Source organism: Sapajus apella, unplaced genomic scaffold (genome assembly GCF_009761245.1).
Source record: "Sapajus apella isolate SASKATOON/1434 unplaced genomic scaffold, GSC_monkey_1.0 scaffold4, whole genome shotgun sequence".
NCBI lineage: Eukaryota > Metazoa > Chordata > Mammalia > Primates > Cebidae > Sapajus > Sapajus apella.
Window position 1 is genome coordinate 29,107,359 of NW_022436944.1, and position 16,700 is coordinate 29,124,058.

The window sequence follows — 16,700 nt, forward strand, 5'->3', positions numbered from 1 at the left end:
TGGCCAATTGAAAATAAGTATTGTCAGGGAGTCCACTGATAAATTTCTTCTTCTTTCTTCCTCTCATGAATTGGGCAGGGCACAACTTCTGAAGCTGTCCTGCATGGCTGTGCAGATGTCCCTGAAAGGTCACCTGTTCTGTGACACTTCCAGGGTCCCCATGAGACAGTGGCCAGAGAAATCATGCATCACCTTGCACTGTCCCCTTTCCTTCCCTGACTCGCTTCTCTTTATGCTTTCTCCAGCCTGGGATTTTACTTCTCAAATAAAGACAAATCTTAATCTTAATCCTCAAGTCAGCCTTTGTTTTCCAGGAAATCTGGACTAAAACACTGACCAGTTAAAAAAAAAAAAAAAGTAACATATTTATACTCTTTTCCTATCTTTCCACTTAAATTTTGCATGGGTACTTTGGGGATCTGCCTGCCTATATGGTTCTATGTGCAACTTTAACAATGCTTACAAACATGCATATGTAGAAGATATAATTTCTCTTCTATAATTAAGGATAAGCGAGCTACAGTGACCCGCGTGCTGGTTCTTGCATATTCCAGGCACATTCCTGCCTTTGTATTTGCTATGACTTCTGCTTACACGATTCTCCACCCAGACATCCACACCCCTGCACCTTCCTCAGGCCTGTGCTCAGTCTTTCCCTGATCATTCTATTTAAAGTCATAGCCCATTCCCTTCTTCTGTCAATTCCCTATCTCATCTCCTGCTTTTTTTTTTGTAGCTTTATTGCCCTCCAACATATTATACTTATTTATTTTGTTTATCTGTCTCCCCCAATTAGAATACAGGCAACACAATGAGGGCAGTAATTTTCTGTATATCTCCTTCACTGCTGTAATAAAGTTCCCTCCAGTGTCCCCAACAGTGCTGCACATAAAAGTGCTCCATGTTTTTTTAAATATATATTTTATTGCATTTTAGGTTTCGGAGTACATGTGAAGAACATGAAAGATTGTTGCATAGGTACCTACATGGCAATGTGGTTTGCTGCCTTCCTCCCCATCACCTATATCTGGCATTTCTCCCCATGTTAGCCCTCCCCAACTCCCAGCCCCCCGCTGTCCCTCCCCTAGTCACCCCCCCCACAGACCCCAGTGTGTGATGCTCCCCTCCCTGTGTCCATGTGTTCTCATTCAACACCCGCCTATGAGTGAAAACATACAGTGTTTGATTTTCTGTTCTTGTGTCAGTTTGCTGAGAATGATGGTTTCCAGGTTCATCCATGTCCCTACAAAGGACACAAACTCATCATTTTTTATGGCTGCATAGTATTCCATGGTGCATATGTGCCACATTTTCTCTGTCCAGTCTATCATCGATGGGCATTAGGGTTGGTTCCAGGTCTTTGCTATTGTAAACAGTGCTGCAGTGCACATTGGTGTGCATGTGTCCTTATAATAGAATGATTTATAATCCTTTGGATGTATACCCACCAATGGGATTGCTGGGTCAAATAAATGAACAAATGAATGAATGAATCAATCAATCAATAATAGGTATTTAGAGAGCAACTTTCTAATGTGTCCATATTACTTATGTAGTTCAATTTTGAAGAAAAGTAGAATAATATGTGTTGTTAGAAGACCTAAATTGGGTTTATATGGTGTTTTAGTGCATAAACACAGTGGATATGGTAAAGTTCCTAGGGGGAAACCAGATCTTTATCATCAAGCAGGCACTAAAAATCTACTATGTACCCACCCCAACGGAGATACAAGAGAAACAAACAAATATAAGATATGGAGGTCCTTGTCACAAGACTTATCATTTTGCTTAAGAAAATTGCCATTACATGAAATAATTAGAGAGCTTCCAAGTTCTCAGTCCTGTCTAATTTGACTATAACTGAACTAGCAGTTAAGGGGCAAGAGACGAAGCAGATGCTAAACCCCTGGCTCCAGCTCTCCCGCTCCTGCAACTTTTGACGGTTGACCCAACCTCTTCCTAGTCCCAGACCCCAACTATGAAGTTAGAATAATCTCCTAAGGATTACAGAAAGAATGAAATGATACAATGCAAGTAAATTGCCTAGCACCCTGGAATTGCTCAATAAATATTAATGGTTATAATATTTTATTATAATTTAAAGAAGCTACATAGAGAAGGTGAGGCTTGAAGAATTAATAGGTTTTGAGGCAAGAGGAGAGAGTAGACGCAGGCTAAATGAGGGTAAAACAAGTCTAGAAACACAAAGAAAGGGAGGCACATGGTCTACTGAGGGGAGCACGCCCATAGGTGAAGGGATGGGAAAGAGAGCATGGAAGGAGAGGTACGTGGCCAAATGTCAGGGGAACAGCTTTCATCACTGGGTTTTGAAGATCTTGGGAATGGAGGGAAAAGGAGAGAGAAGACAGGTAGGATAAAGGGAAGGAAGGAGAAAAGACAGGAAAAAAAAGTTGAGAAGCAAAAGGAAAGCCTGGCCATTGGCCATATATAGCCTTCTCATGTATAATATTCTCTTAGAATTTATTTAAAGCATTAAGATGAGAGGACAGTTCAGAGCACTGGATTAATTCCCTTTTCTCTCTCTCCCTCTCTTTCTCTGGCCCTTTTATTAAGAAAATAAAAGAGACTTTGAAATATTAAGAGATAGTGGGATTAGAACCTTCTCCTGCCAGCCCCAGTCTTTCCTCCCCTATTAATTTCCACTTGATTAGAATTCTTTTTGAAGTATTTAAATGTGGACAATGGGAAATAGAAGGGTGAGTTATTGAATATCAGTTAGACAGTATTAATATAATCATGGCTCCCATTTTTTATATAGACACTTCATCTATATGTATAGTTTCCATTAGGAATAAAGTAGACACCTCCTCTCCCCTACCTCAAGTAATTATGATTTTAAAAAACTATAATGAAACTCTTAAAAGTTAATAGCCGATTTGTAAATCCTCAGCTTAAAATTTTAATTTAAAAAATAAGTTTTAGAACTCCAGAAAATTGAGAGGTTTTTTTTCTTACTTGCCTTTTTAAAAAAAAAAAAAAAAAAAAAAAGACATGAGAGACATTTTTAACTCTAAACTCTTGAATTGGTGAGGGCTTTTAGCACGTACACACTTTCGAAAGGAGTCCTGGCTCTTTGGAAGGAAGCTATGGAACTCTGAGAAACCCTCTTCATGTAGGGGCTGTGTGGAGAGGGAATGATATTGGTATTCAAAAGTCCTTCAGGAACACACAGTAACTGTCTCCATGGGAAAAGCAGCTACTTATTCTCCCTTGAATAACTCAGGTCTCACCACTGTCTAGTCCTGACATTGGCCTTCATGCTGAAGGCTTGATCTAAAGACCTTTGAGGAACAAAATAGGGGGTCTCAGAGTCTATTTGATGCATGGAGTTGGGGCTTGCTGAGATGATCACTATGAAATTCCTGGGGTTTTCTAGCTCTAAGGTCTATGGATCTTTAAAAATCCTATTTTTTCACGTTAGCATTCACTACTTGAGGCCACAAAGTTTAATTGACTTACAATCAAGATTTTTTTTTACATATACTTTCACCCAAGCACAAATTGTGCTAATAAATTCTGTTAAACAGATATATTTTCTTGACACATGTGAAAATTGAGTCCCACCAACATGGGAAAGGACGTAGGCACAGGACTTACATTGAAAGAGTTCAGGCTCCTCGGGAATGAAGATGTTAGAAGCAGTGAGAAAATACAAACCAAGGGGTACAATGGGGAACCAGGGCACAACGATAGAGATACAGAATGAGAAATTCAGCCCAAACTCATTAGGAAAATACGCATCTGAATCAGGGAAAAGTTTCACTCACATTCATCCCTTAACCTTTTAGAGGAGTAAATTCTAAGTCCCTCTTGAATCTCCACCTTGTAAATACTGCTGCACAATAGAATTAGTCCCATAATTACACAGGTAACATGAATGAAAAGCTCCAATGCCATAATGAAAGGCACCTTCAGCACACATAAGTGGCCAAAATAAGTGCCTAGTTCCTCTGCCCCAACTGCAGCTCTGGTTCATATTTGTGTCTCAGCAAAAAGGTTTTACTGAAACATTTTATGCATCTTTGGGTCACTGTTAAATTACCAAATTCCTGAATGTTAAGCCTTGCCTGCAGATGTCACAGGTGTGATCCACCAGTTATGGTTAAGGGAAGTCCATTTTGTTGTGTTGAGGTATTTAAGATTGGACCTTCTGATGCCTGACAAAGCATGCTATGGAGTGATGCTTCTGAGCCCGCTGTGAGGAATGGATGTACATCATCATTTTTTGAAGACCAGGGCAGTGTTCAGCATCCCTTACACCCCCTGGGACCTCAATTCAAGACATACTCTTTGCACTGAAATAGAAGGGCCAAAAATTTTTGAACATATTTTATGTATCTGATGTTCATGCTTTCAGGACAACAGAACAGTGAAACATAGTTAGACAATAGACAATAGTACTAGAGAATGCTTTAAATTGGAATCACCTGAACATTTTAGCCTTGCACCCACCTTGTGTTGGGATCGCAGTTTGTTGAATGCCATGCCAAGCTCATTGCACAAAGTGAGCAAAATGACCCTTCTGGACCCTTTTTCGATGCACTGAACCAGTAGCTTATGAAGGTACCAGGCAGGGCTAACTTCATGGTGTGTGACCCCTGCTATAGTAGCGGGCTCCTGGCCTTACCTAACGTCATGGAGACAGCCCTTGAGGGAGTACTAGGTAGATGGCTTCTCTCTGGAAGCCCATGGTCAAATACAGATCTCTTCATCCTTCAAGACCCAGCTAAATCTCGCCTTGTCCTCAATGATGGTCCTGACTGCCTAAGCCCTCACCATTTCCCTGGTACTGTGGATGCCACCAGCACCTGGCACCTGTACCATAGCCCTGTTATACTCTTTTGTGTTATTAATTTGTTATTTCTGATTTTGGCCCAAACTTGTGTTCTTAGAGGTCAGCAACCAGTTCTTATACATCTGCTATATCTGAGCTGATATTCTTCTTAGTTTGATTCACTCATAGAAATGGCATCAAACAATGGGTAAAAGAGGCACATGACTTGATGCTGCCCTCGCACCCCAAAGCCCAGCCTCCGAAACATTCCACTGCACCTGATCCTCTGACTCCACCTTTACCCAGTAGGAAATGTAGGCTTCCAGTCACACTGAGAAATTCAGGCTAATAAAATTTCTTCTACATCCCTGCTCCCCTCAGTCTTCAGGTTACTTTAAGATAGCCTGTCTTTGGACAGAATTCACCTCTTTTGTCTTTTATTTTTATTTTATTTTAAGATGGAGACTCGCTCTGTTGCCTAGGCTGGAGTGCAGTGGCACAATCTTGGCTCACTGCAACCTCCGCCTCCTGGGTTCAAGCAGTTCTCCTGCCTCAGCCTTCTGAGTAGCTAGGACTACAGAGGCATGCCACCATGCCCAGCTAATTTTTGTATTTTTAGTAGAGATGAGGTTTCACCATATTGGTCAGGCTGGTCTTGAACTCCTGACCTCATGATTTGCCCACCTCAGCCTCCCAAAGTACTGGGGTTACAGGCATGAGCCACCATGCCCAGCCTCTTTTGTCTTTTAAATTGTGTTTGTACACAATTTGCACAAAGTGGCTTGCATTTCTGAATTTGGCTAAACCTGGGAAATTCCCTTTCATCAAATTCTAGCAGAGAGAGAGAGAGAGAGAGAGAGAGAGAGAGAGAGAGATTCCAAAGACAACAGACAACAGGCAGGAAAACAAGAAGAAAAAATAAAATAACATTTTTAAATGGCTATGGGTTTTTTGCTTTTGTAAAAGGTTTTTAAAGCCAAAGAATAAGGTAGGGTAGAAAATTATATGAAGCAACCATGCAACCAGAGAAAGAGAGGAGACAAAATACAACGATTAGTCCATCTCTGGTTTTCTCAATACAAAACAGGAGGAAAAAAATGAATGAGAAAGGAAGAATTATTCTCAAAACCTCTCATGGTATAAAATCAGTTGGTGAGGAGTATTACTAGCTTGGAGCTAGGGGGGAAAAGTCATTTCCAAAGTGCATGTTTAGAGGGTGGTTTTTCAATGCAATAAAAATGTAAAACAATTTGAGGGTGGGGTAGGGGGAGGCCTTTCTGCAACAGCAGCTGCTCTGTCTTTGGGCTCTGGGCAAAGATACCTCATCCCATCCTTTCAGCAACCCATTATCAGGCCTCTCTCCTTCACATTATTCTCCAGCAACCTTATCAGGCGCAAGCATCGCCTCAGATGCTGCGACTGGAGTCTTGTAATTGTCCCTGGTTAGAGCTCAATAGCACCTTGAACCATCAGAGCAATCTCAGCTTTTAAGAAAAGGTCTCCACAAGGAGAAGCGGGTAAGAGAATTTGCCTGTGGCTATGTGAGTTCTTTAATAGCTAACTCTCCTCTGCCAGCCCTAGCTGCAGAGCCTGTGGAGAGATGAGAAGTCTCTTTATTTATCACCAGCTCTTCTGAGTGCCTGTTAGGCAATGATCATATTATTTATTACCAGGTATATGGTGCTGTGGGGGGTGGGGTGGAAAATTATTTTCTTAATGGGCCTTCTGCAGATGTAGGGACTTGGGAGATCAAGGTGGGGAAGGGGAGGAAGAAAATTTGAAGACACTGGAATACTGGAAGGGGTTTGCTGGTGCTGCTTAAAGGTAATACAGAACAGCCTCATAGAAAAATGTAATTTATAAATACACATTATACATGATTAATTATGTTAATTCAGTATTAAAAGGAGAGGAGGGATGTGTTTTTCCAGTGTGTATTTATCTGCAATCGGGTCACCTAGTGCTTGCAATAAGTTTGGAGAAGTCATTTAACTTTAGCAGCTTTATGCTATTTCCCAGCCTCATCCCTCAACCCCGTAAAAACAGAACTTGTCCTGCTAAAGAACTAGCAGGGTTAGATTCAGACCCAAAGAACTAAATTTTCAAAAGTCAAGAAGATCCCTATCTAGAGATGTGACCAGGAGGTATCAGGCCCTCAGAGGGTTTCACACTGTAGACCAGGAGTGCTTAATTTAAATAAATCACCCATTTATGTTCCTTCCTGTTATGTAAATTCTACCAAGAGACCGACTATGCAATACAGTCTTTGGAGTCAGAGAGAAGGATTTTTGTCAGAATTCCTCCACCATTCAAAAGAGATATTCTAAATCAGGAGGGACCTCAGCAAGAATGGGAAAATTCATCAGGCTTGATAGGAGTGCAGGTGAGTGGTACCTAGAGCAGAGACTTCTCTGGGCAAACCAAGAGATGGGCAGTCAGGTGGTGAGTTTCAGATGGAGCTTCTGGAGCAAATGCCTGCTTCTGCTTGTTCTAAACTTATTGCTAGGTCCTCCAGACAGTCTGGAATGCCTACCGGCTGAGAGGGCAACTGAATCAAGAAATGCCTCACTAAAAATCATGTTATTAATTGATGATAAGGACTAAATACAACAGATCTCCTCAAGTGAAAGAGACTCTTCCTCTCTCTGTCCAACTTCCCACCCTGAAATAAGTGGTTCAGCTGGAAGATCTGCGTAGTAATCAGGATTAGGTTCAGTTGCAAAGTACAGATGCCCAACTACAGTCACTTCAATCAAACAGACTTATTCTTTCACGTGAATTCTGGAGGTTGGCATCTAGGGCTGTTGTTGCTGATGCCCTACAATCCTTAGAACGTGGTTTCTAACCTCAGAGTTGCCTCGTGGTTACGAAAATACTTACTGCAGCTCTGGCAATCATATCAAAGTTTCAGAAAAGAAACGGAAATAAAGAAGGAGGGAGAGGAGGAAAAGAGAAAAAGAAGCAGAGTCTATGGCCATGCCACCCTGAACGTGCCGGATCTCATCTGATCTTGGGAGCTAAGCAGGATTGGGCCTGGTTAGTACTTGAGTGGAAGAAGGGAGAAGAGGGAAGGAAAAAGATAAGGGGTAAAGAGGAACCTGAAAAGGGGCATGTGCCAGCGAGTCATCTCTCCCTTTAAGGCACATTCCTAGAAGCACACTACTCAACAACTTCCGGCGTTCAGGGAATCCTTCTCCTATCATCTTCAGCTTACAGCTCATTTACCAGAACATCACATAGCCACTCCTATCCATTAAGAAAACTTGGCAATGCCTGTTGTTTTGTTTTAAATCTCAGCATACCATCAGCCCCAACAAAATCCGGGTTCATTATTGAGGAAAGGGAGAGTGAATGTTAGGTAACAATTAGCCATTGGCCCTAAGAGAGAAATCCAGGCCTTGAGGAACGTGCCCATGACCAGGAGAACTGGAAAGTAAAAGCTCCTGGCTAAAATAGGAGTATGCACCTTCCCCAGGAGACTCCATATCTTCAGCTACCCCTGGCATGAGGTCCCTGGAGGAAGGCTGCCCCAGGAGCAGGGCCAGGGCTTCATGACAAAAACAAAAACCTCAGACCCCGTGAGTCCTTGTTGGCACCAATCCTGGCCCACTGGATTGGCTACCTCGACCTCTTTGGGGCCGGTGTCTGTAGCAAGTCTAACTTAACTAAACTTGTCCAGATTCATCCTACCCTGTTATTCTGGCACTGACCATCGAGCCACTGTAGAACTCTGCTATTCCAGCCCAGGATCATGCTATGTGAATATTTCTCCAGAAATACGTGATGTTTGAAAGCCCACCCTTGGCCAAATTATCCTCGCAGCTCTTTTCCAACCACTTTCACCTAAGGCTCAGGCCTATCTTTGCTCTGTATCCATCAAGTTCCAAGCAGTCTCCCTATTTTTCAGTCTTATGGGACTTGCTGATTACATTCTAGCCTGAAACTCAGGTTCCAGGACTGTATCTCTAACCTTATTTTCTGTGTCTAAACCATCACCTTGTACCTCAGGACCCTAATCTTGTTCCATCATGCCTACCTTTGTTAGATCCTTCTTCCCAGTGTCTACCCCCACACCAATCCAGTTATACATGGTCCCTGAGGTTAAGTCTTCCTAGTATCAGAATGTGAATGAACATCCAGGTCCATCCTTATTGCTGTTCTCCAGACTGAATACATCACCTTCTCAATGTCCCCACTTGGAACTCCCTAATGTCCATCCTAGCCTGGGTGGCCCCTGCTGCCTGCCTTTAACTACCCTTAATACTATACTCTAGCCAGATGCTTTTTTATTACTTACTGAGGGACCCTTTCCTGCCTATTGTCCCCATGTGACATGTCTAAGAGGTCTCTAGGACCCTGCGCCTTCCAGCCGCTGCCTGGCAACTCCTTTCTGATGGCAAATCAAGTTCTGATGGTTGATCAGTAAGACAGGACAATAGCTGCTGACTGTGTCATTCTTGGCTGCATCCACTTATAGCAAGATGTGCATATCCTGGTACTACCAAGGGCCTATAAAGTCGTATTAATTAAGGACGCTTGCCTCTGAATCCTAATGTTAGATGGTCTTACAGTTGACCAATCATCCACACTGAGATTGCATTGTAACCATCCCAATTTCACTGTACAATGGTGGAGCTAAAATCCTTTCCTTCATAATCAGAGGAGGAAATAGATTCAAGGATGGAGACGTCCCACTGTTTAGGGATTATCGTAAAAATGTGAGAAGAATAATATAATAATATCACAAGCACTGGCCTTAGAGAGGACAAGGCAAATTCCCCATTAGGCCAGTACTGGTGCCAACAGTTTCTTTGCATATTATAATTTTAAAAGTTCTTTCCCAGTTACTGTTTTCATAATAGCACTTGTGCAGAAAGTGAGGCAGTTTTTTATTATAACTAACTTACAGATGAGTTACCTTAACTTCTAGAGGAGTTAACAGATCTCCCTAAAGTGATCAAGCTATTAAGTGGCATGTCAGGACTGAAATATAGGCTTTGGTCTCCAAGTCCTTGTTTTCTTCCACCCTCCTGAGAAAGTGGGCCTTTGGAAGCTTTGGCAATGGGGTAACGGTACTTTGTCTTGGTTCCTGAGATGAGTAAGTGGATGCTTTCAGGTCACTGCCAAAGGCTGACCACAGATCCTCCAGCATTCAGTTTTCTGAACTATTCTTATCAGGAAAAGGGCTGCTGGCTTTGGGCTCCTAGGGAGGAGGTCTGTTGTGGTCAGATGGGCATTTTGCTTGATACCTACTTAAAAAAAAAAAAACTAGGCGAGAACCACTTAAAGGATTTAAACACTGATAAATAGGAAGATATAAATGTATATGTGAAAAATGCTCAGAGGAGCAGCATTGTGTGTAGTAACATAACTTTACATTTCTTTCAGTAATAACAGAAGTGGGGCTGGGCACAGTGACTCATGCCTGTAATCCCAGCACTTTGGGAGGCCAAGGCAGGAGGATCACTTGAGGCTAGTTCAAGACTAACCTGATCAACATATTGAGACCCCATCTCTGCAAAAAATAAAAATAGCCAGGAGTGATGCCATGTGCTTGTAGTCTCAGCTACTCAGGAGGCTGAGGTGGGAGGGTTACTTGAGCCCAGGAGCTTGAGGCTGCAATTAGCTGTGATCACATGATTACACTCTAGCCAACCAGATGCCATCTATAAAATAATAACAATAATGGAAGTTCTTTTCCCCTAAGTCAATCATCCTTATATTATATTGAAAAAAAGTCCCCACCACAATTGAGATTTTGTTTAATTATAGCTGATTTAAGCTTTATATAAGAAGTCAATACTTTAGACAAGTCTTTGGACTATACATATCCAGATTGTGCCTTTATGTCTTGTTTTATGGTTCACTAAATTTCCTAAGGAGATTAAGAGTCTATCTTTTGGATAACAGAGTAGATAACATAGAATAGAAGATTAACTTATCTAACACAAAAATCTGGAAAATTCCATGGAAAGATGAAATAACATTGTTATTTTCATGTAAAATTAGTAATTAAGCACTTAAATATAATAGCTTGCGTGTGTGCAATACTTTGAAAGAGTTCTTTCCATTCATTATTTCACTCAATCCTCAGCACAATCCAGGTCAGTCTCATTAGCTCCATCCCCATCACAGAGGAGGGAACTGAGCCTCTGGGGGCTTCTGAGTCATGCATCTAAAATTGAGACTCTGCAGAAGTTAACAACCAAACTATGGGGAGGTGGAGAAGGAGTACATTCAGCTCCCCTCACACCCTCTCCTTAACCCTGATCCAGCCTCCATTGGGCTTCAGTGAAATTTGGGAACTACGTGAATCCGTTATTGCGTTGCTATAAAGAAATACCTGAGGCTGGGTAATTTATAAAGAAAAGAGGTTTATTTTGGCTGATGGTTCTGCAGGCTATACAAGAATCTTGGTGCTGGCATCTGACTCTGGTGAAGGCCTTAGGGAGCTTACAATCATGGCAGAAGGTGACAGGGAGCCAGTGTATCACATGGTAAGGGTGGGCACAAAAAGGGAAGGGAAGGTACCATGCTCTTTTAAGTACCAGCTCATATGAAATAACTGAGCGAAAACTCACTCATCACCTTGAGGATGGCACAAAGCCGTTCATGAGGGATCCGCTCCCATGATCCAAACACCTCCTACCAGGTCCTGTCTCCAGTACTGGGGGTTTCATTTCACCATGAGATTTGGAAAGGGAACATCCAAACCATAGCAAGGACACACAAAAAACCTAACATGGCCAAGACTTCAAGTATCACCTTAACTTTGTAAGCTCATTTTAGCTCAAAGATCCTGAGGAGTGCAGATTCAAAAGGCAAATATGACAGTCCTGTGTCCATCAATGCCTGCAATTTTCAAGTTTCCCTGGTTACTGCTAAGATCTATCTAATGTGACCCAGTGTTGTCTTTCTACACTGGAGGCACCCAATAAGGATTCAGCAATGTAGACCCCACAATTATTCCTACCCCTCAGACTCAAAAGTGTAATCCAATTCATAGTTGAAGATGCAGAAAACCAGCAATTGGGAAGACCTCTACCACCTCCCTCAATTGGCTTTCTGATGAGTGTGACCCCCAAACAACTTGAGAGTTCTGACACGAAGGTAGACATGCATGAACAAAGAGAGCTCCTTGTATCCTGATATGCCACTTCTTTGACAAATGTTCAATGGGTTCAAATGTTCAAACAGGCAAGGTTTCAAACAATGGGATGAGAAGAGAGCCCCGTGATCCCAGTGAACAAGGAGAGTCTTTGCAGTTGCCTCCTAATAATGAGAGCCCTCAGAATGCATGCTCTTGGAGGTTAAGAGGGTGGAAATCCTGAGAGCAGGCTGGTTTCATTTATAGCATCAGCTCAGTCTAGGACCCAGCTTTAGCTATAGGAAAAGTATTGCAACCTCAGAGCAGTCCCACGATGTGGTATCCCACAGCTTATTCAAGGAACCTGAAACAGAATGGTAATTCTGTCCTGTTTAAATCCATGCTGGCATGGTTTAGTCAGAGAACACGGGGTCATGGGTATGCCAAAACAGCACAGTGCCTATAATAGCTTTTCTTCTACCATGCTATAAAATATCCTCTGCCTACCCTCTCTTCTTCTGTGATAGCTTGGCTCCTTCCTATGGATCACCTGTGTGGAGTATGTGCTTGGTTTTAATTTCACCCCAGACACAGTCTCTCAGATTGCCATTGCCTCCCTGACCACAGCTGGCCAGATAATCTTAGCTCAGCCCAGTCTGGGCCTCCAGGGCTTCAGACCCCAACCTCAAAACCTTAGGTGAGAGTTTAAGCAGAGTAGAGTTTCAAAGCAGGCAACCAAAATCAAAATGTAAAGTTTAGAAAAGTCAAATTGTAGCCTGGGTGCGGTGGCTCATGCCTGTAATCCCAGCACTTTGGGAGGCCAAGGTGGGCAGATCACTTGAGGTCAGGAGTTCAAGGCCAGCCTGGCCAACATGGTGAAACCCTGTCTCTACTAAACAAAACAAAACAAACAAAATTAGCTGGGAGTTGTGGCACATGCCTGTAATCCCAGCTACTTGGGAGGCTGAGGCAAGAGAATCGCTTGAACCTGGGAGGCGGAGGTAGCGGTGAGCCAAGATTACACCACTGTACTCCAGCCTGGGCAACAGAGGGAGACTCCATCTCAAAAAAAAAAAAAGAAAAAGAAAAGTAAAATTGTGAAATGAATGAAGTCTCAAAGGCAGATCAAATAAACTAGAAATTGAAGCTGGGAGTCCCACAATGACTGCAGGTGAGCAGCAAATGTCCTATTGTCAGCTAGGTGGGAGGAAGCTGATGGTTCAGTGGCAAGGGAGTCACTGGTGGCCTGTTGAAGGCTGGCTGGAAGCAGCTGCTGACCATTAGACTATTTGCTCTTATCTGCCTAGTTCCTACTTTTGATAGCCCTGGGACATCCCATGATGGCACCTATAGTCCCTGTCTGGTCTCTGGCACCTGAACCCCTAGTGTCATTAAGTGTCTTGCAGCCTTTAACTTGCTCTTGGTGTTATTCCTCCCTTCTTTCACCCTTGTATCCCTGTTTCTTGGACCCAGGGTCACTCATATTCATGAGATGCCCAACTTGGGGCAGAGGACTGGGTGGTGAAGACCACTGTATGCCTCCTGACCCCTTAACTCCAGAATCAACCCTGTTTTGACAAGGTAGATTTTGACCTGCCCCTCTTGATTTAGCCCCTCCCTGCCTTGTAGCTGCACACTTTCCATCCCTTTGGACTCCTGTAGGTTCATATACTAACCCACATCTCTAAAAAGTCAAGCAGAGATTTGAGCATAACACTGTTCTTGGGAGCCCTATACCCCAGGTCCCATACCATAGTCCACAATAAATTTGGATTTCTGAACACTTGAGGGCAGTCACAGAGCTCAGGTAAAATAAGCAATTTCTATAAATAATTTGACACATATTTAAAAGAGACCGAACTAACAATTATTGGGCTTCTGGCAAGTTCCAGGCTGTGTGTTAGACACACTAGTTACACTTTATCATTTAATCCTGATAACCACCCCTTTGACTTTGAAGAGGGCTCTTTCCATTTTACATGAGGGGAACGAGGCCCAGGGTAGTAAAATAATTTGCGCCACATCACAAAATTAGAAAGTAGCATGGTCATAATTCAAACCAAGTTCTGCCTGACTTAAAAACCTACATCCTTTCCATGATTGTCTGTATTCTGTGATGACTATCATTCCGGGTTGACGCTATGCCAAAGCCACCTACGCGTGTTTGCCTACCTGCCTGCTTGTCTCCGGCATTAGACTGTAAACCACTGGAGGGCAGGGGTCTGTCTCATTTGCCCCCAGGCAATTCATTTCTAGGATGCAGATGAATGTGTGGCACCCAGTGGAGCTCAGTGAATACTGACTGAAAATATACTGATGCATAACCATCCACTGGAGTCTACATCTATGTCCAGGGGATGATGCACCTTATCCTTACACTCCAGGAAACCCAAAATCAGATCAAGGGCAAGTCGAAAAGAAGCTTAACAATTGCAATTTAATCCTAAAGATCTGCAAAAACTACTGTAGAAGACATCTTTGGAAAGAATTAATTCTTTTTGAGCAAATGGCTTGCTTTTAAAAGATGACCCTTTTATGTTGATGGTGGTTACCAAAATACTTCTTTCCTTTAGTTAAATTTGTGAAAGATAAAAATCTCTGCTTTTCTAATTTTCCAGATTAAAAAAGAATAAACATGGCAGCATTTGTTTTAAGAAATCCCTGCTTACTCCAAGCACAGGACTATACATATTTTGAATCACCCTTTTCAAAGGAGAACAATTTCTTTCTTTTTTTTTTTTTTTTTTTTTTGAGACGGAGTTTCACTCTTGTTACCCAGGCTGGAGTGCAATGGCGCGACCTCGGCTCACCGCAACCTCTGCCTCTTGGATTCAGGCAATTCTCCTGCCTCAACCTCCTGAGTAGCTGGGATTACAGGCACGCGCCACCATGCCCAGCTAATGTTTTGTATTTTAGTAGAGACAGGGTTTCACCATGTTGACCAGGATGGTCTCGATCTCTTGACCTCGTGATCCACCCGCCTCGGCCTCCCAAAGTGCTGGGATTACAGGCTTGAGCCACCGCGCCCTGCTAAAGGAGAACAATTTCTATGTCTCGCTCTGGAACATGAGATTGAGATTTGGCTTAGTTGGCTTTTATCTTGGCTTTTTGTTTGTTTGTTTGTTTATCTTAGAGTCTCACTTTGTTACCAGGCTGGAGTGCAGTGGCGTAATCTCGGCTCACTGCAACCTCCACCTGCTGGGTTCAAGTGATTCTCCTGCCTCAGCTTCCCAAGTAGCTGGGACTACAGGCGTACACCACCATGCCCAGCTAATTTTTGTATTTTTAGTAGAGACAGGGTTTCACCACGTTGGCCAGGATGGTCTCGATCTTTTGACTTAGTGATCCACCCACCTCAGCCCCGCAAAGTGTTGGGCTTACAGGCGTGAGCCACTGCGTCCGGCCTATCTTGGCTTTTTGAACAAAGAATCTTCTCATATTAATGTCACCCTCTACTGAAAGTTTTGGGTGTCATTGTTCCTGTTTCTGAAAGAGAAGGTCCTTGGCCCTGAAAAAAATGTAACTACTAACATTCATGCCCAGGGTCAAATCTCTGTTTTTCTCCGTCTGTCTCCACTATGCTTACAGTAGGGCTATGCTCATAGTGTGCATATCCTAACTGTAGTTAACAGATTAATTCAGGCAATTCTGTGATCTCAGAAACACAGAATTTGTGTGGTCTACAAAGCCTAAAACATTTACTATTGGGCTTTTGGGGGCCTGACCTGCAAATTTGTAGCTCATAGTCTCTGAGCTCTGTGCAAAGCCCATACCCATTGTCCAGCAACATAGAATTCCTGTGGGTGGAGGCAGATCCTGTTTTTCTTCCATTCTAACCCCAGTGCCTAGAACAGCACCTGGTATACAATAGTATTCTCTTAAATATTTGTAAGTAGGGTTTATAAGCAAATGAGAAATTGGGTTTATAGGCATAGAAGAACTTTTCTTAAATGAAATTATTTTTGTCTTTTCTGTTTTCAGGCTCTGAGCCATTGTTTCTGCCATCATCAGTTATTTATCTAACCATAATCATTCTAGAGACCACAGGGTCAGCAAGCAATTGTCTAAGAGCCACATCTGGCCCACCACCTGTTTTGTATGGCCTACAAGCTAAAAAGCAACTTACAGTTTTTAAGTGTAAGTTGGGGATAGGGACGGGGGCAGCAATCTAATTTAGATTCACAACATGAAAATTACATGTTCTTCCATGTTCACTCATTTAAGTATTGTCTGTGGGTGCTTTTGCACTACAATGGTGCAGCTGAGTACCTGGGACAGAGACTGTGTAGTCTACAAAGCCTAAAAAAATTTTCTATTGGACTTTTTACAAAAAAATAAAAATAAAACTTTATGGACCTCTGTTCCAGATCAATGGTTTCTTGGGGAACTTGTTATAATGAAAATTGTCTTTCCCCATTTATTGAATAAGAAACTGTGAGGTTGGGGCCCAGCAATTTGAGTTCTAAGAAGCTTCTGGGTGATTCTGGTGCACACTACGGTTTGAGGACCACTGGCCTAGAATACTTCAGGAACCACTTTTTGAGTTAAAGGCAGAAGCTGATCTTTGTTAAGCTTTTTAAAGCACCTGTTATGTGCCCAGTCCTATATTCAGAGGCTGTGATTTGGTTCAGCTATGAAGAGACCAGAAAAAGACCAAGCTAGGGAAATCCCTCTCAGGTGGCTGTTGCTTCCTTTGAAAGTAGCCGCCTGTCACAAAAGCAGCAGCATAAAGCGATCCCATGAGCGATAAGCAAGCATCCCAGGGGCGGTTTCAGGCAAAATGAGTTCGTAAATATTTGATTTTTTTCCCAGTCGCTG